Source organism: Ailuropoda melanoleuca, chromosome 2 (assembly GCF_002007445.2).
Source record: "Ailuropoda melanoleuca isolate Jingjing chromosome 2, ASM200744v2, whole genome shotgun sequence".
Lineage (NCBI taxonomy): Eukaryota > Metazoa > Chordata > Mammalia > Carnivora > Ursidae > Ailuropoda > Ailuropoda melanoleuca.
This window is the reverse complement of record NC_048219.1, coordinates 19,071,621-19,082,165: the sequence shown is the minus strand read 5'-3', so window position 1 is coordinate 19,082,165 and position 10,545 is coordinate 19,071,621. Positions and strand designations below refer to the sequence as shown.

The 10,545-nt window shown below is 42.5% G+C and overlaps 1 protein-coding gene across 1 annotated transcript in view; it reads right to left on the bottom strand.

Moving 5' to 3' along the window:
* The window catches only part of CCDC30 (coiled-coil domain containing 30), a 123,227-nt gene extending 112,906 nt beyond the window's left edge, over nt 1–10,321 (bottom strand). Inside the window, exons 1-3 of the mRNA XM_034650427.1 lie at nt 9,180–10,321; nt 4,601–4,728; nt 4,325–4,380 (exon numbers count right to left, since the gene is read on the bottom strand). The gene's annotated coding sequence lies outside the window, so the exon portion shown is untranslated. The remainder of the gene's footprint in view (nt 1–4,324; nt 4,381–4,600; nt 4,729–9,179) is intronic.
* Nucleotides 10,322–10,545: the final 224 nt, after the last annotated feature.

Sequence of the window (10,545 nt, the reverse complement as noted above, 5' to 3'; positions counted from 1 at the left end):
AAAAAAAAAAAGGTTTAAAGAGTTAAATTTGAAAACCAGTAAGTTGCCTGAGCTGAGATGTTGAAACACAGCAGAATGATTTCCAAGCAACCTGAGAGAATTTCTTAACTCATTTAAAGAAAGAATGTGTCAAAAAGTAGGCTGATCAGTATTGGAAACATCAAAAGAGTGATAAGAAAGTCAAAAGATGCCATTATCTGCTCCTCTATGAGCTAGGTACCTTGCCTGGTTCTTGTCTATAACAGGTCCAGAAACAAAGACAGGTATAGAGAGCCCTATGGTGGAAATCAGACTATCTTAGCCAGTGCTATAAAAATTGGAATCAGTTGTTCAGCAAGTAAACATCTGTAATGCAGTGCACCTGTAGAGAAAGAATCCATCAGCCACGGGACACACGTGTCTGCCTCTTGTGGCAAAATTACATTTTTTTGTCAACTAGTAAGCTGGTATCTATTTTTCTACAAACTTCTCTGTGAGTGTAGTTAATGTAAGGTCACCTTTGAGAAACAGATCCACCCAGGTACCTTGTCTAATCAGTTTCTAAGCCTATAAGCTACAAGCAAGAGAGTCAGCTACAGTTGAAACAAATCGGTTATTGAAACAAGGATGAATTTACAAAGATAAGGAAAGCCACCTTGAGCAGACCTATTTGGATGTCCAACCAGTCATCTCTGAGTAACATCCTGTACATGCACTCTACTGGAAATGAATACAGATTATTGGAATAATTTAGGGGGGAAATGTACAGGCAAGTGCTTTGCAAACTGCACTGTAATATTCAAATGTTGGTTTTTAACATGTCAATTTAATGAAGGACAATGAACAAAATGACAGGTATCTTAAAACTTTATGTTATTAGCTCTTACGTCTTTCATTTCTTCCACGTGCTTCACTGTAAACTCTTCTAAATTTCTGGTAGCAGTGCTCAGCCGTCTTCACTGTTCTGGAATAAGCACCAAATAAAATAGAGCGGTTCTTTTTATAGCAACAAGGGATTCAATCCCTTCTTTCTCAAGATGGTGAAATATATATTCTATCTGAACTTGTCCCTTGGTAAAGAAATAAGCATACGTGTATGTACGCACATGCATACAACACACATACAAATACACACAACGGAGCATGCAAGAAAGCTGACATGTATATACACCTAGAGTTAGACTCCGTACAAAATAGTTTAGCTCTCCTGTTAATGGGTATGTTACCAAGTTATGATGAACATTTCCATGAATAGCCAAGAGCACAAAGAAAATTAAAGGTTCAACAGCTTTATAACATCTTCTAAAATAAGAAATGATGACATTATATATATATATCACATATATAATGCAAATGTGCGTTTTAAAAAAACAAGCTTTTCTGTATGGCCAGTTCTGAAGTTTACAGTTCAGTAATCTGAAAACAGCCCCCTTGCAAAGTTATAAATTCCAAAGAAGCCTTTTTTCCCTCAATTGAATTTGAGAGATAAAAGGGCCCCTCTGGAAGCTAGCAAGCTCACTGATTCTGTACTATCAAGGAATTACTGTGCTCACAGAATTTGACTTATAACTTCTGGTGGCTTTTAAATCATTCAGTTCTCTTCCAAAACTTCTTGATATAAGCCTGTCATCAATATTATCTTTAGTTTTCAAGTTAAAAGTGGTCATGCTACAAAAGAGCCTCCACTATCACGGTAGGTGACAGATAAATTTCTGATTGAAGTTGTATCTGTGTTTCTCTGTTACTAGAACCTCTAGCTGTGAAGAGGACTTGCTGTTATAACCAAACATAACTTTTTTAAAAAAGATTTTATTTATTTGAGAGAGAGAGCACAAGCAGGGGTGGGAACAGAGGGAGATGGAGAAGCAGACTCCCCACTGAGCAGGGAGCCTGACTTGGGGCTTGATCCCAGGACCCCAGGATCATGACCTGAGCCGAAAGCAGACGCTTAACCAACTAGCCACCCAAGCGCCCCCAGACATAACTTTTAACCAAGTTAATCTGACCAAATTGTAGTGATCCGCCTAATTATTATTGTACTGCAGACAGTCCACACAAACTATACTGTTTTGCTTTCCTGATTATTTGTATTATTTTTCTCCTTTCTTGCTAAGTTTTTCAGTGTTATCATTTTCACATCAAGAGTTCTAGTGGACAATACACAGAATTCTAATTATCATCTGAACCTCACACTGAAAGAAAAAAGGACCCAGGCCTGAATCTTTGTACCCCATGTGTCCTCCTCATGACTTACAGCTAGAAATCTTCTTGTGCTCCTCCTCTCCTGGTCCCCATTCCTACTCTCTTTCTCCCTTTTGAAGGCTGAATAATATTCTGGTATATGGGTGTATGCATGCGTGTGTGTGTCTGTGTGTGTATGTAACACATTTCGTTTATCCACTCAACTGTTAATGGACATTTGAGCTGTTTCCACCTTTCAGCTAGTGTGAATTAACACTGTTGTGAACACGGGTGTACAAGTATCTGTTTAAGTCCCTGCTTTCAACTGTTTTGGGTATATACCTAGAAGGAGAATTGTTGTCATGTAACTTCGCTTAACTTTTTGAGGAGCTGCCCTACTGTTTTCCAAAACAGCTGCACCATTTTATGTTCTCACCATACTACGCAGAAGGGCTCCAATTTCTTTACATCTTTGCCAACACTTGTTATGATTGTTTTATATATGTAACGAATCCATACTGATGGGTGTGAAGTGGTTGCTCTCTTAAACTGTACTTACTCTACAATGACAGTGAGATCTCAGTCCCTGGACCATTACATCTCTCAAACTACCAGATACCTTTTGGCTTTTCCTCTCAAGCCTGGACTCAATAGCTGATCATTGCAATTTCTCATCAATGTCCCCAGTTATCTTGCCCCTTGTCCCACCTTCCCTGAAAATCCCAGCCCTGGAAAAGTTTGACCATTTGACTATTCTATATCTATTTAAGTTTGCTTAAATAGGTCTCTTGGCAGATGACCTTGTCTCCCACATCACTAGTAAAACTAAAGTCATCATGAAGCTCTGTCCACTTCTTCCACTACACCAAGATACTCGCCTTCATCTTTAGAGACCTCGTTCTCTTTCGCCACTCAGTGGAGGAGACGTCCATCCTCCTGATCAAAGCAAGCGTCTTCACCTGTGTTCTAGAGCCCATCCCATATTGCTTCTTCAAGGAAGCTCTTTCTTTTCTGTATACTCATTATCTCCCTCTCTACTGATCCCTTGCCCTTCACTCAAGTGGTTTCTGGTCTTGGGGTGCCTGGGTGACTCAGTCAGTTAAGTGTTGGACTCCTGATTTCGGCTCAGGTCATGATCTCAGGGCTTTGAGATCGTGCCCCACATGGGGCTCCACAATGGATGTGGAGCCTGCCTAAGATTCTCTCTCCCTCTTTCTCTGCCCCTCCCCACACAGGCTCTCACTCTCTAAGAAAGAAAAAGAAAGAAAGAAAGAAAGAAAAGAAAGAAAGAAAGAAAGAAAGAAAGAAAGAAAGAAAGAAAGAAAGAAAGAAAGAGAGAGAGAAAGAAAGAGAGAGAGAAAGAAAGAAAGAAAGAAAGAAAGAAAGAAAGAAAGAAAGAAAGAAAGAAAAGGGGAAAAAAAGGATGTTTTTGGTTTTAAAAATAAAGATACAGGGGCGCCTGGGTGGCACAGTGGTTAAGCGTCTCCCTTCGGCTCAGGGCATGATCCCGGCATTACGGGATCGAGCCCCACATCAGGCTCTTCCGCTATGAGCCTGCTTCTTCCTCTCCCACTCCCCCTGCTTGTGTTCCTTCTCTCACTGGCTGTCTCTATCTCTGTCGAATAAATAAATAAAATCTTTAAAAAAAAATAAAGATACAAAAATAGCCCTCCTTTGACCCCACCACATTCCTCCTTCTAATTCGTCTTCCCCTCCTCAACTGCATTTTGACTTCTGTTCTTACCACTGTACTCAAAATATCAGTTACCAATAACCCTCAGAATGCCAATCAAACTGGACATGTTTCTGTAATTTTTCTATATGATCTCTCTGCACCCTTATTTTGAAAGTGTTTCCTTTCTCTGTTCTGTGACATCACTTTCTCCTGTTTTTACTCTTGCCTCTCTGGCCTTTCCTTCTCTGTATTTTTCCTGGGCTCCTCTTCTTCCACAGTCCCTTGAGATGCTGCCAGTCCTAAGAATCCTGCCTTTGGCTCTCTGCCTTTCTCACTGTCCTCGTGATTCACAACATGGACATGGGAGTCTGACATACCTTGGTTCAAACCCTGGCTCCACCACTTTCTAGCTCTGTGACTAAGCAAGTCACCTAACTTTTTTAAACTTTTATTTATCCCCAAATAAAATGGATTAATAATAAGGCCTACCTCATGCGGTTGTTAGGATTAAATAATAATCCATCTTTGCTAAGCTCCAGCTCTATCTAGAAAAAATGGGAAGAAACAGAAACACACTGAAGTTAGAACATATACAAGTGCATGTGGCAAAGACTGCCAGTTGTCCCCCGATATTTATTCTTCCCTTTTCCCACAGCATAAGAGAACTGATTTCTTGAATGATCATATGGCTGCCTGCCTTACTGCTAGATACAGCCGTGTGACTTAAGTTCAGACCAATGGAATATAAATGGAATTTTACGCCACCTTTAGGAAGTGCTCTGAAAGGAATGGGGTCACTCTTCCTCACTCCTTCCTCCATTCTACCAGCTGGAATACACACAAGATAGTTGAAGCCTGAGCAGCCATCCTGGACACCATGGGGTGGAAGCCACCTGCCATAGATAATATACTATCATGAGAGAAGAAATCTGTGACTCTCTGACAATTTCAAGATGCTGCCCTATCAGCCTGGACTGCTTGCTTCTTCACTCTTATTTGGGAGAAATAAATTTCTTTTTCAAGCCATTTTTATTTTATTTTATTTTATTTTATTTTTTAAAGATTTTTATTTATTCATTCGACAGAGATAGAGACAGCCAACGAAAGAGGGAACACAAGCATGGGGAATGGGAGAGGAAGAAGCAGGCTCATAGCAGAAGAGCCTGATGTGGGACTCGATCCCATAACGCCGGGATCACGCCCTGAGCCGAAGGCAGATGCTTAACCACTGTGCCACCCAGGCGCCCCTCAAGCCATTTTTATTTTGAGCTTTCTGACCCTCATGGCCAACCAATCCCAACTATTACAGAAATGTTACTTAAAATAAGATAAAAGGGCATATGCTGGAAAATAAATATGACTACATAGGAACTGGATACGGAACTGGGCAGGCCATCCTGGACCAGACTGAACTAGTCTATCCTGACCCATGAGGTCCTTCATCTCTGAGTTTCCACATGAATCTGCCCCCATTTACTTGCTTTTCCACATGGATTGATTTTCTACGCTTGCTCCTCAGCCAGGCTAGGAAAAGCCATTCACATGTCAAGCCTATCTAACTTTTCGGATTAAGTCATTTCTGTTCTTTATCTTTTAATTCAAATTCATGAAAGAGAGATGATTATTTTTTGCTCATCCAATGAACCATGTCCCCCTCTCCAAAGTTAGTTGTATCATCCTCATTCAGTCCATTGTCACTGGAATGGGTTGAAAGCAAAGGTACAAATATGGCCACTAAAGCCTACTCTTTATGTAAGGATTGGCGGAGAGGTACAAATTCCGGAGAAGAGGATGTAGGCTAAGAAGACAATATAAAATGAGTATACTATTTAAGACCAATGCATATCAAATTGTCTAATGAAAACTCAGCTTGAATCCACTCATCTCTCCCTTCCTCCTGCTCCTCCTTCTGTCTTGTACGGTTAATAAAATCACCATCAATATGGTTTCCCAAGCCAGAAACCTGGGAGTCACCTGTGGCCCTGCCTTCTTATCCATCCCACTCTCATTAATGACCAGTCGCTGAATGTGCAGATGCTACCTCTAAGGGCGCTGCCTTATTGAGGCTCTCCTCAATTACTGACCAGTTTGTTTCACTGCATCCTTCACCGATATCCCTGCTGCCAGGCTGGCCCCCATCCAAAGCCCTTAGACTGACTGTTCTGAATGCAAATCACTTGCTGCTTTTCATTCCCATTGCTTTCAGGAAGAGTTCAAATCCCTCAGCTTGGGACCAGAGATTCTTCACAACCTAGTCCTGCCTGTCTCTACAGCCTTATCTTCTGCCACGCCTTGACGTCAGTCTTCCACGCCAGTATACTGACTGATCCCCATCATGCTGTTTATATTTCCATGACTTTATCATTTGGGCTGCTCTGCCTGTTCTGCTATGACATCCCAGAACACATATTTTTCCAGAAGGTTGGTTCACTGAGACTCAATGGTTAAGTAATTTGAAAATTCTAAAAAAGCAGATCTTGAGGTAATATAAATCCATTATTTAGCATCTGCCTCCTGCTCAGGTCATGATCTCAGGGTCCTAGGATCAAGCCCATTTTGGGGCTCCCTACTCAGCAGGGAGTCTGCTTCTCCTTCTTCCTCTACCCGCCCCCCTGCTTGTGCTCTCTCTCTCAAATAAAATCTTTTTAAAAAATCCATTATTTGAATTATAAATGCTCTAACATCTAAACTGCATCTAAAATTACCCACATAACAAAGCATACCCACAAACTATTCTCTACAAAGTAGCTACTGAATAAATGTTCATTAACTATCTTAAAAAGTTTTTGCTTCCAGATATAAAGAATGAGTTAGTAAAACTGTCAAAGCAAACTGAGAGACAGACAAAGAATTTTAAATGGAAAGAGGGCAAGGAGAATGGGTGCAGAGTCATTGCTTTTTGTTCTTATTTCCCCTACAGGTGCCTCGAACTACAGTGAAGGGGCCAGGACCATACCTCACGTTACAGCATGTCTTTTGGCTCTGAGCAAAGGATGAATTTTGGATCTCACTGTCTTAGAGTGACATTAGGGAACAAAAGTAAACAGCATGGCCACAAAAACTGATATACCCAGATAAGCTATTTACCTTAACCCTTCTTTCTCCCTTCTACACAAATATAATTTAAAAATTATAGGCATCTTAAATATAATACATATTATATTTTTGTATAAAACTTTGCATAAAACTGTATAAAAATTATATAGTTTTTTCCTTCCCAATTCCCAAGTAAAATGAGGAGGAAAATACTCTTCAAAAAACTGAAAACAATGTAGCAAAGTTTAAATGCTTAAAATATAAAATTAACAGGAAAAAGAAAGGCAAAATATACACTATCATTACAGCTATGTAAAAACGTACATCGTGAGCAAGGGTTGACCCAGAACAGAAAAATGAACTTGATATGTTGGGACAGGGTTTCTTAACCTCGGCGTTATTGACATTTGGGCTGGCTAATTCTTTGTCGTTGGGGGGGGGGGCGGTGTTCTGTGCATAGCAGGACGTACAGCAGCATCCCTGGCCTCTGCCAACTAGGTGCCAGTAACACATCCATCCCCAGCTGTGACAACTGAAAATATCTCCATCCTTTGGCAAATGTCTCATGGGGAGCAAGATCACCCCCTGGGTTTAGAGCCACTGTCCTAGGGTAAGAGGAAAGTTTTTAAAAAGTAACTTTTCAATGTTGCCCTAATGATGTTTGTTCAGTAAATACATATTGGAAGGGGAGAGGTAAGACCCTTGAAATACAGCATCTAACACTCGGCTTTTCAAAGGTTAGAATTTATCCATTAAATGTGGAAAATTGAAAAAGTTTCAGAACTTTTTCTTTTCTTTTTTAAAGATTGATTTTATTTATTTTATTTATTTAGAGTGTGAGCAGGGGAGGGGCAGAGGGAGAGAGAGAATCTCAAGCAGACTCCACACTGATCGCAGAATTTGATCTCACGACCCTGAAATCATGACCTCAGCCGAAATCAAGAGTCAGATGCCCAACCGACTGAGCCACGCAGATGCCCCCAGAACTACTTTTTCTTTTCCAATCTGTGATAGAAGAGAAAGCTGAATTTCTCAGTATTTGGAAACTCGACCTGGCTGCAAGTATGAGCTGTCACAGATAAGTGCTGTAATTGGCATGAGAAAATAACAATATCCAAATTATTCTAGCCCCCCAAATACCCACTAAAAGTGCGTATCTCCAAAATAAGTTTACATTTAAACCTGAATACTGAAAAGAAATAGTAAGACTCAACAAGGAATAGATACTTTAAGACAAATTAAAGTTTTCCAACTAAAAGAAAATTTCACTGGCTCTAAATGAATCTCATTCTGTTTTTTAAGGTTCTATGTTCTGGTCTTTTTAAGCCTGGTCCCTTGCCAAAAATATTTATTTTCAATCACTCTGCCTCATTGTTTCTGTTTCTTAGCTCACATCACAGAGAATGTTTTCTGATTAAGAAACTGACATGAGGGCGCCTGGGTGGCTCAGTCAGTTAAGCATCTGCCTTTGACTCAGGTCATGATCTCAGGATCCGGGGATCCAGCCCCACATCAGGCTCCCTGCTCAGTGGGCAGTCTGCTTCTCCCTCTGACTCTCATGCTCTCTCTCTCTCTCTCTCTCTCTCATTCTCTCTCAAATAAATAAAATCAGAAAAAAAAGAAAAAAAACTGACATGAAGGGGCACCTGGGTGGCTCAGTCCATTGGGCAGCCAACTCTTGATTTCACCTCAGGTCTTGATCTGAGGGTCCTGGGAGAGCCCACCCCCCATCCCCATGTTCATTGGGAACCTGCTTGAGGGTTCTCTCTCCCACTCCCTCTGCCTCCTCCCTCATGCACACCCGTTCTCTCTCTAAAATGAATAAAAAAAGAAAGAAAGAAAGAAAGAAAGAAAGAAAGAAAGAAAGAAAGAAACTGAAAGAAAGAAAGAAAGAAACTGACATGAAGAGAAGACACAAGAACTGTTTCAAGCATCTCTTCTCCAGAAAATTCGACCGTATCAAGGCATTGTGTTCATATGGGCTTAAAGCTGAAATATGGCTACGTGATCATTCTGAATGATCTTTTCGCGTGCATGAATACATCATGCAAATCTAACATAGTGTTCACTTGAGCAAGGAACACTCTTCTTTCTTTATATAAGCCTGGGACGGGCCTAAAAATGCATTTTGATTCCCCCCCCTCCGTTTTCAAAACGCACTAGGCTTGCAGAAATTTACTGTCTGTATTTACCAATGTGCGCTTCTCCATGCTAGTTAGTTTACCCAAGACAGGAAGCTTGCCATAGTGCAGAGAAACAAAATCTTCCAAATGATTCCAGAGCTGGAGAATGTGGCATACTTAGCTACCCAAAGCATTGTAGCAGGAAAGCAGAGGGGGGCGGTCTATAGATGGCAGAGGTGGTGGAGACGAATGGACATTCGGTGACGTACAGCGTGGACAAGAAAAGGTGAAAATGGCTGTGATGGCTGTGGAATGAGCAGGGTGAGAAAACTGGTGCTCAAGGCGATGAGAGAAGCGGATGAGATTGTAGCTCGAAAGGCAGAAGGTAACTGACTTGATGACGTCGATGCTGAAGATACAAAAGGCCTCTCCAGAGCTTCAACGGCATTTAAGGTCCCGCATGACGAACATACGGCGAAAAAGCAGAAAACAGCAGTTCTTTGTTCACAAGCCTACCAGGGGAAGCCGTGGCTCGGAGGCCTCGGCACCGGCCAGGCGGGTCAGGCGCAGCGGTCTGTGCAGGGCTGCGTCTTCGCCTGGGCACTGAGAAAAGGAGCGCCCACCCAACTAAGGGTGCCGGGGTTGCAAGCTCTGTCTACATAAGACAGACAGCCTAATTCTAAAGGCCTGGGGCGGTTGGCTCCCAGGGGACGGGCGAATCGTTCTGCAGGCAGAATCACTCCAGGCCGCCACTACAAAGGCAGAGCCAGGAGAGGCTCTCCTCCGGTTCCAGGCCACACTGGTGAGACAGGCGGGAAAGACCTGGGACGCTGAAAAGGAACGCAGAAAAGGCTCTTTCCTCCTCGGGGCTGAGGCGGGAACCGCGGGACCCTCAGGAACCAGGCCAGAGACTGTCTTTCGGAAAGTGCCGTGACGGTCCCGGCTCGCTCCACTCCACCGCACGGCCGGCGGCAGGTGCCTGCCCAGGCCCCGGCGTCATAGCAACCGCGCTCGTCGCAGAGACGCCGAGGCGTCCTTCCGGCGGGAACCATAGAAACGACGCGCACCATTGGCTCAGGGGCTGCTCTTCCTGTGGAGACAGTGCACACCATTGGCCTTCGGGTCGTGGGGCGGGGCTTTTCGGCTGAAACGAAAATACGGCTCATTCCATTGGCTTTCCAGTAACCATGGTAACAACACAGGTGCGCTTTTTCTACTTTGAGGCTCCTTTTCATTAGCGGACGTTTGTAACTCTCAAGTAGCTTCCCGCCAGGCCTTAAGTGGAGACCCGGCCTAATAACCTTGGTGTTATTTTTCTAGATGTAATTTCATTCTTAAAAGGGAGGGGGTCAGAGTTCTGAATTTTAATCCTGGATCTGTCACCACCTGGGGCGCCTAAGGCAAATCACATTTTTTGGACCCGGCTTTATTGTTGTAAAGATGAAGAAATCGGACTTGACTAGAACTGTCCCTAAGACAGAAGCCCTTTGGAAGTCCTAGAAAATTAAGTTTAAGTGAACCGTTCCTCCACCTATGTCGTGCAAAATAAAA